At 44.6% G+C, this 16342-nt stretch overlaps 1 pseudogene; it reads left to right on the top strand.

The window, feature by feature from the left end:
- Nucleotides 1-16342, top strand: part of LOC111949863 (seizure protein 6 homolog) — a 162142-nt pseudogene that overhangs the window by 137648 nt on the left and 8152 nt on the right.

The following is a 16342-nucleotide window of genomic DNA, read 5'->3' as shown; positions in this document are numbered from 1 at the left end:
TGTTACAGTCATCACCTCCTCTATGGGTACCCTGTTACAGGCAACATCTCCTCTATGGGTACCATGTTACAGGCATCCCCTCCTCTATGGGTACCCTGTTACAGGCATCACCTCCTCTATGGGTACCCTGTTACAGGCATCATGTCCTCTATGGTACCCTGTTACAGGCATCATCTCCTCTATGGTACCCTGTTACAGGCATCATCTCCCCTATGGGTACCCTGTTACAGGCATCATCTCCTCTATGGGTGCCCTGTTACAGGAGTCATCTCCTCTATGGGTACCCTGTTACAGGCATCACCTCCTCTATGGGTACCCTGTTACATGGATCATCCTCTATGGTTACCCTGTTAAGGCATCACTCCTATGTACCTGTTACAGGCACATCTCCTCTATGGGTAGCTGTTACAGCATCCATCTCTCTATGGGTGCTGTTACAGGAGTTCATTCCTCTATGGGTACCCTGTTACAGGCATCACTCCTCTATGGGTACCTGTTACAGGAGTCATCTCCTATGCGTTAACCACTGTTGACAGGATCATCCTCCTCTAGATGACCCTGTTACAGGCAACATCTCCTTCTATGGGTACCTGTTACAGCATCATCTCCCTTATGGGTGCCCTGTTACAGGCTTCATCTCCTATATGGCGTACCTGTTACAGGCATCACCTCCTCTATGGGTACCCTGTTACGGAGTCATCCTCCTCTATGGGTACCCTGTTAGGGCATCCCTCCTCTGTGGGTACACTTTGTGCCTGTTACAGGCATCATCTCCTTATGGGTGCCCTGTTACAGGCTTCATCTCCTCTATATGGGTACCCTGTTACAGCATCATTCCTCTAGGGTACCTGTTACAAGGATCATCTTCTATGGGTCCTGTTTACGGCATACTCCTCTATGGGTGCCCTGTTACAGGCATCATCTCCTCTATGGGTACCCTGTTACAGGCATCACTCCTTATGTCCTTGTACAGTCATCACTCCTCTATGGGTACCCTGTTACAGTCATCACTTCCTCTATGGGTACCCTCTTACAGTCATCACTACTCTATGGGTACCTGTTACAGGATCATCTCCTCTATGGTACCTGTTACAGGCATCACCTCTCTATGGGTACCCTTGTTACAGGCATCACGTCCTCTATGGTACCCTGTTACAGGCATCATCTCCTCTATGGGTACCCTGTTACAGGCGTCACCTCCTCTATGGGTACCCTGTTACAGTCATCCCATCTTCTATGGTACCATGTTACAGTCATCACCCTCTATGGGTACTGTGTTACAGGCAACATCTCCCCTATTGGTACCCTGTTACAGGCATCATCTCTTATGGGTGCCCTGTTACAGGATCATCTCTCTATGGGTACCCTGTTACAGACGTCATCTCCTTATGGGTAACTGCTTACAGGCATCATCTCCTCTATGGGTACCCTGTTACAGACATCATCTCCTCTATGGGTACCCTGTTACAGGCATCATCTCCTCTATGGGTACCCTGTTACAGGAGTCATCTCCTCTATGGTTACCCTGTTACAGGCATCATCTCCTCTATGGGTACCCTGTTACAGGAGTCATCTCCTCTATGGCAGGTAGCCCAGCGGTTAAGAGCGTTGGGCCAGACACCGAAAGGTTGCTGGTTCTAATCCCAGAGCCGACCAGGTGAAAAGCATCTGTCAATGTGCCCTTGAGCAAGGCAGTTAACCCTAATTGCTCCTGTAAGTCGCTCTAGATAAGAGCATCTGCTAAATTACAAAAATGTACCTTGTTATTGGCTTATTAGTGTCACCTGCTAAAGCCACTAGCTATATCAACATCTCTCCACTTAGTGAAAACACTTATCTTCTGGTTGTTGGGTGACACACAATAGACACACAATGGACACAGAAACATGTCAGACAGAGAGAAATTTCCCGAGAGAAATCCTGTACCCAGCTCACCACAACACCACAGGGTTTTAATTTCTAGGAGGAAATATTTGGGGTTGGACAACAACATAAGAGTTGGTTAAGTTAAAAGCTATCCCGCTTTGGTTAAAATAAGAAAATAATATAATATTGTATTTTGAGACAAGAAAAAGAGACATCAAAATAACAATTTTGCAATTGCAAGGCTATTTATCTTTGAGAAAAGACCATACTAATGCTGCTGTGATGACACTTTCATCTTGTATTTAAAACTGAAGTTCACGGAGTAGATGAGAGCCTGGTAAGCCTTGATATTTACTGCTGAGACTGACGCTCATAACACCTAGCTGGGTGAATGATGATAGAAGATGGTTTCGGAAGTCATCACTGGTGACTAGATAAATACTAGTCTGAATACTGCTCTAATAGGAAACACAGTCAGATGCCTGCTGGTTCTCTTATCTCTATGTGTGCTTGAGGAATCACAGAGCGAAGCAAACATCTTCCTGAGTGTGTGTGTGTGTGTGTGTGGTCGACAGGGCTGAGCCAGGTCAATGGATATGATTTATCACCCTATTTAAGCCCTGTACATCAGTGAAAGCTGGTGGCATGAGCCTGTCCTCTTCTAGCTCCTCCGACCAGCCTCCACTGCTGTAATATTTTCTCTACTGAGGAGAGGCAACGTCTCCTTGAGACAGAATCAATGGTGGAGTGCTGCACTGCCTTCCAACAGGCTAACAATGAAGCTGCAACAATTACAGTCAGACACACACACATATCTCTGTAAATAGCTGGGGATGAGGGGAAAAACACTAACAGTTGTTTGTTAAAGATCCACTGTGGGTCATTCTTGGTATACAGACAGGACAGTACTCCTGGTCCCTATTACATGTTCACAGATTGAAAAAAAACTAAAAACAGTACTGTTATTGATCTAGGTCCCTCAGTGGATATTCAGCCAAGCAATGCATTCTGTTGAGCATGATAAAGCATTAGGAAGCCATACTGTATGTGTGTGTAGTGTGTCATGAATGTACCTGTATGGAGAGGCAGAGAGGGCAGAAAGACCTGTTTTATGGCCTCCATTAGGTATATGGCCAGACCAATCCATCATCCTGAGACACTAAGGTTATGCTCTGRAATAACACAGGTCCTATAGACATGTACTGTACTCTGGTAGGATAGGGTCTATGACCTGTCAGTGTTCATCCTCACACTTCTCTCTCTATATTCTTTAGGTTTGGTTCCCCTCCCTCTAAAAGTCTTTATGATGAACAAGAAAGTGTTTTCTGTACTTACACTTTTATTTTGAGTCAGCGTGGATGCTGTTAGTCGCAGTTTGTGTCCAACTCTCATCCGCTCTCTCTCATCCTCCCTCTCCCCACTCCCTGCCTCTCTCTCTTCTCCTCCCCTCCCTCCCTCACTCTCTCTCTCTCTTCTCCACCCTCTCCCCCCTCCCTCTCTCTCGTCCCACAGCCTTTGTGTTGAGCTGTACCTTTCCCCAGCGGCCGGCCTGTGGGGATGTGTCTGTGAGCAGCCTCCACTCTGGGGGAGAGGCCTACTTCTACTGTCTGACTGGGTACCATCTGCAGGGAACCAACACACTGACCTGTCTCAACGCCAGCACCCCCTACTGGAGCGGCACGGAGCCGCAGTGCCACGGTGAGGGCTGGGGGCAGCTAGCTACACACCGCTCACCCCCAAATACAACAATGGGACCAGTAGACATTGCTATGCACACACACTTTCTCCACAGTTATTGAACATATTAATAGACACAAACACTTTTCTCTTCTCAACCCTTATCACATAGCCTTTCAAAAACAAATTCACATGTGATTTGTCTTGTAACTATTCCTACCAGAGCATCAACACAGTTCTTCCCTCTGCAACAAGTGAGGCGTGTAACCACATGAATACGTTGTCCTCGCTGGAGCAATTAGACCACTAGAATGATCTCACACGCACTCAGCTTGGTGTTGCTCAAAAGTTAATTGGGGTTTAATCATTGTGAGCTGCAGTGTCTGTTGCACTGGGGTGGTGAATGTTAAACAGCCAGCCCTATTCAGCCAGGCCTCTCCTAAGAAGTAAAGCACTAAACAAAACAAGACACGTTTTTGTTGTTGTTCTCAGCCGAACCAAGGACTGCGTCATATTTTCTCTTCCAAGAAGTTCACCTCTTGATTCTGCTTGTATTCATCTTGCATAACAAGCACAGATTCAGACAGGGTTCAATCCCTGGTGGAGGAACGTTTAGAAGCAGACAGTTTAGATGCAGGATCAGATGAGCACCAGTGATGAATCGTGAGTGAATGTTTTAGTCCTGGGTTGGAACAATGGGTCTCTACATTGTTTTAACACTGAATGGAGAGCAGGGAGGCTCCCTCCTTGCGTTGGGCATCGTCAAGGCATAGTTTAGAAAATGTGTGGAGAGAGTATAAGGATTCTCTCTCCTACCATTTATACAGTGTGTGTGTGTGTGTGTGTGTGTGTGGGTGGGTGTGCCTGCGTGCCAGACAGTGGTCCCAGAGCCCACAGCACGGTGTCTGCCAGGGTCTGATTACTGATGGCAGGGCAGAGTGCCACAGAGCAGGTTAAGGCTGAAGCTGCTGCTCTGCTTTAATTAAACCTTGTGTCTACTTAGCTTACCTTCACCTCGTCTGTTGTGATACACTGTTACCAATACCAGACCCACTCTCTCTTTTATTTATTTACACAAGCTCAAATCTTGCTCTTACTCACCACCTCGACTCATTGTGTTCTCCGGATTTATCTCTAGTCATGTTTTCCCAAGGTACAGTATTCTCTGTCGTGACACATTCTGTTTGACTGAGATTTAAGCAAATTATTTTCCCAGACTAAAAAATGTCTCTCTCCCTCCTCCTCCCATCCCACCCTTCTCCTTTCCTCTCCTCCCATCCCACCCTTCTCCTTTCCTCTCCCCCCATCCCATCCTTCTTCTTTTCTGTCCTCTCTTCTCATCCCATCCTTCTTCGGTCCTCTCCTCCCATCCCATCCTTCTTCTCTCCCTCCTCCTCCCATTCCATCCTTCTTCTCTCCTCTCCTCCCATCAATTCTTCTCCTCTCCTCTCCTCCCATCCCACCTTTCTCTCCTCTCATCCCACCCCTCTTCTCTCCTCTCATCCCATTTTCTTCTCTCATCTATCTCATCTTCCTTCTCTCCTCCCATTCCTACTTCATGGGCATCCCAGCTGCCTGTGGTGGCATTGTCCGGAATGCCACGGTCGGCCGCATTGTGTCGCCTGGTTTCCCTGGCAACTACAGCAACAACCTGACGTGCCATTGGCTTCTGGAGGCCCCAGAGGGACAGCGAGTGCACGTCCACTTTGAGAAGATGGCCCTGGCAGAGGACGATGACAGGTGGGGTGTTGGTCATGGGGTTCAATTCACTACAGTGTTCAGTCAGACCTGTATTCAAATAGTAGTAATTTTGTTCCAAGTATTTTGAGCTTTGATTAAGCTCCGCTGAAGGATGGGACTAAAAACAAACAAAGGATAGGCTAATTGACATCATCTGATAGGCTAATTGGCATCATTTGAGTCAATTGGAGGTGTACCTGTGGATTTATTTCAAGGCCTACCTTCAAACTCAGTGCCTCTTTGCTTGACACCATGGGAAAATCTAAATAAATCAGCCAAGACCTCAGAAAAAAATTGTAGACCTCCACAAGTCTGGCTCATCCTTGGGACCAATTTTCAAATGCCTGAAGGTACCATGTTCATCTGTACAAACAATAGTGCGCAAGTATAAACACCATGGGACCACGCAGCCATCATACCTCCCAGGAAGGAGACGCATTTTGTCTCCTAAATATGAACGTACTTTGGTGGGAAAAGTGCAAATCAATCCCAGAACAACAGCAAAGGACCTTGTGAAGATGCTGGAGGAAACAGGTACAAAAGTATCTATATCCACAGTAAAACGAGTCCTATATCGACATAACCTGAAAGGCCACTCAGCAAGGAAGAAGCCACTGCTCCAAAACCGCCATAAAAAAGCCAGACTACGGTTTGCAACTGCACATGGGGACAAAGATCGTACTTTTTAGAGAAATGTCCTCTGGTCTGATGAAACAAAAATAGAACTGTTTGGTCGTAATGACCATCGTTATGTTTAGAGGAAAAATGGGGAGGCTTGCAAGAACATCATCCCAACCGTGGAGCACGGGGGTGGCAGCATCATGTTGTGGGGTGCTTTGCTGCAGGAGGGACTGGTGCACTTCACAAAATAGATGGCATCATGAGGAGGAAAATTATGTGGATATATTGAAGCAACATCTCAAAACATCAGTMAGGAAGTTGAAGCTTGGTCGCAAATGGGTCTTCCAAATGGATAATGACCCTAAGCATACTTCCAAAGTTGTGCCAAAATGGCTTAAGGACAACAAAGTCAAGGTATTGGAGTGGCCATCACAAAGCCCTGACCTCAATCCCATAGAAAATTTGTGGGCAGAACTGAAAAAGCGTATGCGAGCAAGGAGTCCTACAAACCTGACTCAGTTACACCAGCTCTGTCAGGAGGAATGGGCCAAAATTCACCCAACTTGTTGTGGGAGGCTTGTGGAAGGCTACCTGAACTGTTTGACCCAAGTTAAACAGTTTAAAGGCAATGCTACCAAATACTAATTGAGTGTATGTAAACAACTTCTGACCCACTGGGAATGTGATGAAAGAAATAAAAGCTGAAATAAATCATTCTATCTACTATTATTCTGACATTTCACATTCTTAAAATAAAGTGGTGATCCTAACTGACCCAAGACATGGAATCTTTACTAGGATTAAATGTCAGGAATTGTGAAAAACTGAGTTTAAATGTATTTGGCTAAGGTGTATGTAAACTTCCGACTTCAACTGTATATATATATACTGTATATATAACGTACCAGTCAAAGGTATGGACACACCTACTCATTCTATGGTTTTTCTTTATTTTTACTATTTTCTACATTGTAGAATAATAGTGAAGACATCAAAACTATGAAATAACACATATGGAATCATGTAGTAACTAGAAAAGTGTTAAACACATCTAAATATATTTTATATTTGAGATTCTTCAAAGTAGCCACCGTTTGCCTTGATGACAGCTTTGCACACTCTTGGCATTCTCTCAACCAGCTTCATGAGGTAGTCACCTGGAATGCATTTCAATGAACAGGTGTGTCTTGTTAAAATTCAATTTGTGGAATTTCTTTCCTTAATGCATTTGAGCCAATCAGTTGTGTTGTGACGAGGTAGGGGTGGTAAACACAAGATAGCCTTATTTGGTAAAAGACCAAGTCCATATTATGGCAAGAACATCTCAAATAACCAAAGAGAAATGACAGTCTATCATTACTTTAAGACATGGTCAGTCATGTCAAGCGCTATGATGAAACTGGCTCTCTTGAGGACCGCCACAGGAAAGGAAGACCCAGAGTTACCTCTGCTGCAGAGGATAAGTTCATTAGAGTTACCAGCCTCAGATTGCAGCCCAAATAAATGCTTCATAGAGTTCAAGTAACAGACACATCTCAACATCAACTGTTCAGAGGAGATTGCGTGAATTAGGCCATCATGGTCGAATTGCTACAAAGAAACCACTACTAAAGGACACCATTAAGAAGGAGAGACWTTCTTGGGMCAAGAAACACGAGCAATGGACATTAGACAGGTGGAAATCTGTCCTTTGGTCTGATGAGTCCTAATCTACGGTTTTTGGTTACAACCGCCGTGTCTTTGTGAGACGTAGATTAGGTAAACGGATGATCTCTGCATGTGTTTTTCCCACCGAGGAGCATGGAGGAGGAGGTGTGATGGTGTGGGAGTGCTTTGCTGGTGACACTGTCTGTGATTTATTTAAATGTCGATGCACACTTAACCAGCATAGCTACCACAGCACTCTGCAGCGATACGCCATCCCATCTGGCTTGCGCTTAGTGGGACTATCATTTGTTTTTCAACAGGACAATGACCGAAAACACACCTCCAGGCTGTGTAAAGACTATTTGACCAAGGAGAGTGATGGAGTGCTGCATCAAATAACCTGGCCTCCACATTCACCCGACCTCAACCCAATTGAGATGGTTTGGSATGAGTTGGACCCAAGAGTGAAGGAAAAGCAGTCAACAAGTGCTCAGCATATGTGGGAACTCCTTCAAAACTGTTGGAAAAGCATTCCAGATGAAGCTGGTTGAGAGAATGCTAAAAGTGTGCAAAGCTGTCATCAAGGCAAAGGTTGGCTACTTTGAAGAATCTCAAATATACAATATATATCATGCAGTAACCCAAATATCTTTGGTTACTACATGATTCCATATGTGTTATTTCATAGTTTTGATGTCTTAACTATTATTCTACAATGTAAAAAACACTTGAATGAGTAGGTGCACTTACATGGCTATTCCATTTTTTCTATTGCACCAGGCCAACTCAATAAAGTACAAAACTTTAAAAGAAAGCAAATACTATCTGGACCCAGGTCTGCTACAGTGTTCTGACCTTATTGTTCTACTCCAGTACACTATCCAGGTCTAAATGTTCACTTGAGTACAATAATCACTCAACAAGCAGTCAACAGCCCATCAGAGTCCTACTGCTGTCTCTGTGACAGTTGGACCTGATTCTCACCGCAGGCTCATGATTCTGTTGTCACACACGTCATATTACCAGTCCATTCCTCTGATACACTTCCAGGCATTGTCTCATCATCTGAAGTAGAGATTCAATGGAACATCTGTGTCTCTGTGTCAGAATGGAAATCCAATTTTGAGAAAATAGTTTAAGAGGAAGGTAGAGAGAGAGAGAGAAAGAGAAAGAAATACTGAAATACTGAAATAATTGGAAACATTTCACTTGAATCCCCTTCTTACTTTATTTTTTGACTGTCATTGTGAAACTATACAGAACAAAAATATATACGCAACATGTACAGTGTTTGTCCCATGTTTCATGAGCTGAAATAAAAGATCCCAGAAATGTTATTTATGCACAAAAAGCTTATTTTGCTCAGATTTTGTGCACAAATTTGTTTACATCCCTGTTAGTGACGATTTCTTCTTTGCCAAGATAATCCATCCACCTGACAGGTGTGGCATATCAAGAAGCTGATTAAACAGCATGATCATTACACAGGTCGGCCTTGTGTTGGGGGCGATAAAAGGCCACTCTAAAATGTGCAGTTTTGTCACACACCACAATAACACAGATGTCTCAAGTTTTGAGGGTGCATGCAATTGCCATGCTGACTGCAGGAATGTCCACCACAGCTGTTGCCAGATAATTTTATTATAATTTCTCTACCATAAGTCGCATCCAATGTTGTTTTAGAGAATTTGGCAGTATGTCCAACCGGCCGCAGACCACGTGTATGGCGTCGTGTGGGTGAGCGGTTTGCTGATGTCAACGTTGTAAACAGAGTGCCCCATGGTGGCGGTGGGGTTATGGTATGGACAGGCATAAACTACGGACAATGAACACAATTGCATTTTATCAATGGCAATTTGAATGCACAGAGATCCCGTGACGAGATCCTGAGGCCCATTGTCGTGCCACCTCATGTTTCAGCATGATAATGCACAGCCCCATGTCACAAGGATCTTGTACACAATTCCTGGAAGCTGAAAATGTCCCAGTTCTTCCATGGCCTGCATACTCACCATACATGTCAGCCATTGAGAATGTTTGGGATGCTCTGGATCGACGTGTACGACAGCATGTACCAGTTCCCGCCAACATCCAGCAACTTCGCACAGCCATTGAAGAGGAGTGGGACAACAKTCCACASGCCACAATCAWCAGCCTGATCAACTGAATATATTTCAATTAATCTGATTTCCTTATATGAACTGTAACTCAGTATAATCTTTGAAAATGTTAGCATTTATATTTAWTTTCCTTATTGGAATCATAACGCTATGGGACTGCACCTATAAGCTGTTGTGAATGTTCGTAAGGCAATATAACACTTCACAAGAGGGTGCTTCAAATTAATTAATTGAATTGACTAGGACATGCTTATTTGAGTTGAGATAATGTTGTTTTCATGAGTGGTAGACGCTGTGTCTGGAGACAATAACAAATGGGCTTTTAATGAGGTTAGTAGGCTAGCTCCTCAGCTGTACTGAAATATATCATTGGCCTTATATGCAGGTCAAGCCCGATGCTGTACTACCGTATCACATTCCTTCCTSTTGCTTCATCTCTTTAGGAACGTGCCCACTATGCATATTACGAGGTCTTAGAAATCCAACCAGGTACTGATGTGTTTTAATTTCTCTCTTTCAGGCTTCTGATCAAAAATGGGAAAAACATTGATTCTCCTCCGCTGTATGACTCATATGAGGTGGAGTACCTGCCCAACGAGGGCCTGGTGAGCACCTCCAGATCCCTCTTCATAGAGCTCACCACTGATGGTGCAGGCACCTCCACCGGCATCGCCATCAGATACCAAGGTAGACACATCCCCAAGGGAGCTAACGCAAGTCTTCAGGTCTCGGTTACCCCTAGCCCCCCCTTTGACCTTCTCCATCTCACAGAGACCCATCCAGGTCATGGCACCAATGTTACTGACTGGGGTAGAAGGCAGGTTCCCTGTGTGCCACAAGACTAGGCAAGGGTATCTAACACAAGTCTTCAGGTCTTTGGAAAGGGTACTTGGCTATGAAAAGCCAAATKACATTTACTCCTGAGGTAATGACCTGTTGCACCCTCTACARCCACTGTAATTATTATTATTTGACCCTGCTGGTCATCTATGAATGTTTGAACATCTTCAAGAACAATCTGGCCTTAATGGCCATGTATTCTTATAATCTCCACCCGCCACAGCCAGAAGAGGACTGGCCACCCCTCAGAGCCTGGTTCCTATCTAGGTTTCTTCCTAGGTTCCTGCCTTTCTAGGGAGTCTTCACTAGCCACCGTGTTTCTACATCTGCATTGCTTGCTGTTTGGAGCTTTAAGCTGGGTTTCTGTATAGCACTTTGTGACATCTGCTGATGTAAAAAGGGCTTTATAAATACATTTCATTGATTTGAGTGATACCCAAGGATACTCAAACTTCCCTCACATACAGTCCAGCAGTGTAAAATTAGTGGAGATAAAAACTGTTGTTTAAGAAATGCATCACATAGACCCCTCCAGGCACTGGTGTGGAGAGAAGACACTGCCTCAGGCCCTCTCCTCTTCTTTCCCTCCTATAAATAATTGGAATGGAAATAAGTGAAACATAACATAACAATTGAAGTCCTCTGCTCTGACCAGTTTAGCTTCAAACTCTCAAATGTTAAATTTTTCTCTACGCTCATCCCCAGTCATCCTCTCTACTTATGTGGCAACTCATATGTGGATTTTCAAAGGGCTATTCAGAGCTTGGAGTCAGAGCCACATCACAGGTTCTGGAGTCATTATCCAATCAGATCAATTGAATCTGTATTGGGCTTCAATTTACTGTAGCAAATGGGATTACGCTGTAAGAGAGCAGCGCTGCTTATTCTAATGGACCGTGTGTGGGTTGTCTTTAACATGATTAGCCTGTTCAATCTGACACCATGTATAACTGCTTTAATAGTGCTCCTCTCATCCTGAAACCATTACATGTCAGTCAGTGGGTTGAAGCAGCARACCACCAATTAAATGTACCTCTGGGTCTGCTCCGTCTCTGATAGGCAGCGAGCTAACGGGCGGCTCGCTGTCTGCAAAGTCAATGGCCCACTGCCTATGGCACACATGGGGCTCAGTGACACAGTCTGGCCTTTTTTCTGTGGTTTATCCACATATCCTCTCTTTCACAGCGTTTGCAGTGGGCCACTGCTACGAGCCATTCGTCAAGTACGGTAACTTCACCAGTAATGACAGCACGTGGGCAGTGGGGACGGTGGTAGAGTTCACCTGTGACCCTGGCTACACCCTGGAGCAGGGCTCTGTCATCATTGAGTGCATGGACCACAACAACCCCCAGTGGAACGAGACTGAGCCCGCCTGCAGAGGTATGCTGTGTGTTTTTGTTCCGTGTAGGAAATGAGCCATATGATATTGTTGCACAGAGTATTTTTGCTTACTGTGTGTGTGTGTTACAGCTGTTTGCAGTGGAGAGATGACTGACTCTGCTGGAGTGGTCCTCTCTCCTAACTGGCCAGAGGCCTACGATAGCGGCCAGGACTGCATCTGGGGGATTCACGTGGAGGAAGACAGGAGGCTCATGCTAGACATCCAAGTGTACGTATCTTAATTATCTATTACGTTCTACACTACAGATTCTCCTGAACATCAGATATAACATTTTATGCAGACGCAGAAAAAGGATGTTAGCTATGGGAACCCTTTAAAACAACGTCCTGGCTGCACATCCCCTTCCCATAGCAGTTCAAGTTGAGGACGCTCCACCACAGAATAGCTCTAACCTTTGTAAGAATCTTGACCCTCACACAAGCTCTACAGCAGATWTCTGCACTCAGATCATTAGGAGAAGCTTTACTGCTGATGTACAAACACAGCCCCGACTTCAAACAGAAACTGCCAGTGCAAAAAACTACCCCACTGTGACTGGTTAAACAAATCAAAAGAGAAAAGGTCTGAAGATAAAATAATATGTTGCTCTTGGATGGGACACATAAGTAGCAGCAGACAAAGGTTAATTACCAACTGGAAAGGAAACTAATTATTTCACAGGGGTTCGGACAGAGGTGGTGTGTGTGTGTTCTGCTGAATCAGATAGGTTGACTTGAGCAGAGCAGGGGAGAGGAGCGAGTGTTTTCCTTGATAGTGATGTCAGGTGAAGGCTGGGAACAGAAGACCCTGCTGTGTCAGACCCTGATAGATTAACCATGCGTACAATCATTTGGCTTCCTTAATTAAGAACTGGCTCATTTGCATATGTTGTCTCTCTTGCTCTTTTCTCTTCTCTCTCTCTTCGGAACGCCTCAACTGTGGTTGTACATTCTGAAGCATTGTAATAAATGGCATCCTCCATGTTTGGTACAAGAAGCTGTCAAAATAATAAATTTCCTATTAATTTAGAGGGGACGCGATTTGGGCAGATATGACTTTCAGGGACAGTGGTGAAGAGCGTTCAGCTCAACCTTGGAGCGTTGATGAGAATTTAGCCTGAGTGTGCATGTGGGTGAGACAGAGAGAAGGCTATCTAAGGATAATCCACAGGATTTCCTCCCCATTTCCTCCAGTTTTGATGTGAACATCCATACCAGCACACACTGAAAGGTGAACAAGGGGAAATATGAGAACCTAACATCTGCAATCTCAGTTTAACGACATCACTCAAACCACTGTTATCCTTCAGTATATCCTCGAAGAAAGCATTCAGTCTCTGATCATAGTGATGAAACCAGGGTTGCACAAAGAGTGATTGTGCTTGGCGCCCAGTCACTGATAATCTGAACACACAGACTCTCGTGCCATGAACCTGCATATACCATGCCTGATGCCTCCCTCTTGTCCCACTAGTCACGCCAGCATTCTGAAACACCATTGCACAGTGTGCCTTCCTAAAGCTCGTTACCAGGGTTTAGGAACACTTTACGACGGTAATGAGAACAATCTCATTCCTCTATAGTCATTCATCACTGCCCAGCGTCCTGTTCACCGCTCCCAAAATCACACAGGACCAGGGGCCCTAATGACGGCTGGTACACTCATTCAGGGGAACTACTAATGACGACTGGTAAATTCCGACCAACTAGGAGTACTAGCTAGGCGCTCGTTAAGAGCTCAGGTGCAGGAGATGGGGCTGTGAATGGCATGCAGGTGTGGAGGATGGTACACCGGGGGTGTAGTTCAGCAGCCTAAGTTCAGATGCTCCAAATGTTGACGGAGTGCTCCAACGCCTAAATAGTGTTTAGGAGTGTATGGGAATGAGAATAAGCTGTGCCCCTGCCTTGATGAACTTTGATTATTAGAAATACACATTCTGAATAAACACCTGCACACAAACACGCATACATGTGACCTTCGCCAGTTCTAGTTAATATGCATGCATACATTCACGTACACACACATACTGTAATAGTTTGCAAGTAAAATAGGATTTGAAAGACAGTGATTCTGGTCGTTTCCATTAAAGTGTGCTTTGCCTTTGGTGAGAATTTAGTGAAAAGAGCGACAGGATATTTTATGCATCGATGCATCAAATATTAGTTACAGCACTTATCTTGATTAGGTTTGTCTCCCAGGGCTAGAAGTTGGCAGGAGAACTCATTGGCTTATTCCATCACTAGTATCGCTGATAAGTGTGTTGACTCTGAGCCTGCTAGTCTGGATACTGTACGTTAGCCTAGCACTGAGAGTTGAGTTGGAGTGAAGGGCAGTGGATCTGGATCCCCGTCCAGCCAAGATCTCACAAGCCAGAGAGGAGAGAACTAGAAGCGGGATTTTCCATCAGAACGTTCATTCAGGTTTGGGAACTAAGAGGTGCAGGGGTGAGATAAAGAGAGATAAGGAGATAAGGAGAATGGTCTAATGACCATTGGGGAGCCATCATGACACCCAAATGACTGTGTTTAGTCTAATTGTGATTTGTATTGAGGGGTATTAATTTTGCTCAAACTAGTTTGAAACTTGTACTGGACATAAATGTCAAGTTCTCTCAGTGGTGGAGAAAAGCAAATGCGGGTACAGATGAGGAGTTGTCTGAGATAATGCATTGTGAAGGAACATGGTGGCAGGCATGTGGGCCTGTGAGCCGAGTCAATCAGAGCCTGTGTTTAAATTACACTAAATCAAATCACTGCCACACAATAGAAAGCATGATTGATTTTCTCTGCAGATACGGCACCACAGCTATGCAAAGGCTTGTTTAACTCGATCACAACTAATTTTATGCAAGCTGATACAATTTCTCAATCTGTCCCGCTCTGTTGAGGTGAGATGCATTTTCAATAGTCAATGAATTACTGCAGATTTAGCTTTTTCTAGAGTTGCAATAGAGATGCATCAGCAGAAAATATCCACTGGTTGAATCAACATAGTTTCCACATCATTTCAATGAAATTTAACCAAAGTGGAATAGTTGTTGAATTGACGTCTGAGCCCAGTGGGTAGGCTAAGCTGTGCGGATATTTCATTAGTCTGAAACACCTGATCTTTGACAAGACGTGTGTGCATCATATGTTTAATATCTTGAAACTGAACTCCGTTCACAGAGTGTAAACAAGTTGACAAGACAGACATTTTTACACTCCGTTATTCATGTCATACAATACACTACTGATACACGACTGCATTACAGCACCAACTCTCTTTATCGCTCAAATTTTTCTGTATTTTCCTGGATTCTGTTAAACTCCAAAGTGATTAATAGTACAATTGCTTGCCTTGTAATGAGTTTTATCAGGAGCCATTTGTGATTAATTAGAGACAGGAAAGAGTTACGTGTCACTTCCCTATTCTGGCGGAGAGTCATTTCCTCTCTACTTCACATCCCGTCCTGGTGCTTAAGGAGAGGGCTCTGTCTCAGGTGACACATTTAAAACAATAGTAAAAAAAATGTAAGCGACAAATTACCACATGGTTTTTCACTTTCTTGTCAGTAGAGCTATGGCGCTCCAAAGTAAATGGAAAAGTAAAACAGAGCGTCTCAAAGCAAGAAAAGTATTTTAGTGAGGGTGCTTTCAAGTTTTTAAAACAGATACAGGAAACAATGACAAAGAAACTATAGGACAAATGAGCTAGTAATGTGAGAGTGTGCGTGAAGGCCAATTCATTGTGCACGGTGAAATACATTTTCCTTCTTGGTGCTCCAGCCTCAATATAGGGAAGAACGACCTGCTGACATTCTATGATGGAGATGACCTGACTGCTAAGGTGCTGGGCCAGTACGGAGGCTCACGGCCACATTTCAAAATCTACACCTCCATGGCCGACGTCACCATCCAGTTCCAGTCTGACCCGGCAACCAACATCTACGGCTACGGCAACGGCTTTGTGGTGCACTTCTTTGGTAAGACCCCGGAGTGAGTTACGAGATTGTGTGAACAGAGAGTTGAAGCGATAGACGGCCAGTGAAGAGGGGAGATGAGTAAGGAGGAGGAAAGTTCTAGAGGGTTCAGGAGGAGACACTCTTCCATGGTCAGCATGGCGCTTGCAACGCCAGGGTTGTGGGTTCATTCCCCACGGGGGGACCAGGATGAATATGTATGAACTTTCCAATTTGTAAGTCGCTCTGGATAAGAGCGTCAGCTAAATGACTTAAATGTAAAATGTAAATGTAAATGTCAGAGGGGCCCCTTCCATCAGCACGGTCGTCACGAAACCGGAGCAGAGCCAACCCATAAAGCAGACATCTCGATAAGATGCAGCGAGAGAGAGAAGAGTGAGTGAAAGAGAGAAGAGGAAGGGAGAGAAGAGTGAGAGGGAAGGGGGGAGAGATAGAGAGAGAGAGAGAGAGAGAGAGGAGAGAGAGAGAGAGAAAAGAGAGAGGAGGAGA

Source organism: Salvelinus sp. IW2-2015, linkage group LG22, assembly GCF_002910315.2.
Source record: "Salvelinus sp. IW2-2015 linkage group LG22, ASM291031v2, whole genome shotgun sequence".
NCBI classification, from domain to species: domain Eukaryota; kingdom Metazoa; phylum Chordata; class Actinopteri; order Salmoniformes; family Salmonidae; genus Salvelinus; species Salvelinus sp. IW2-2015.
The sequence above is the reverse complement of the archived record's forward strand: the minus strand, read 5'-3'. Positions and strand labels throughout refer to the sequence as shown.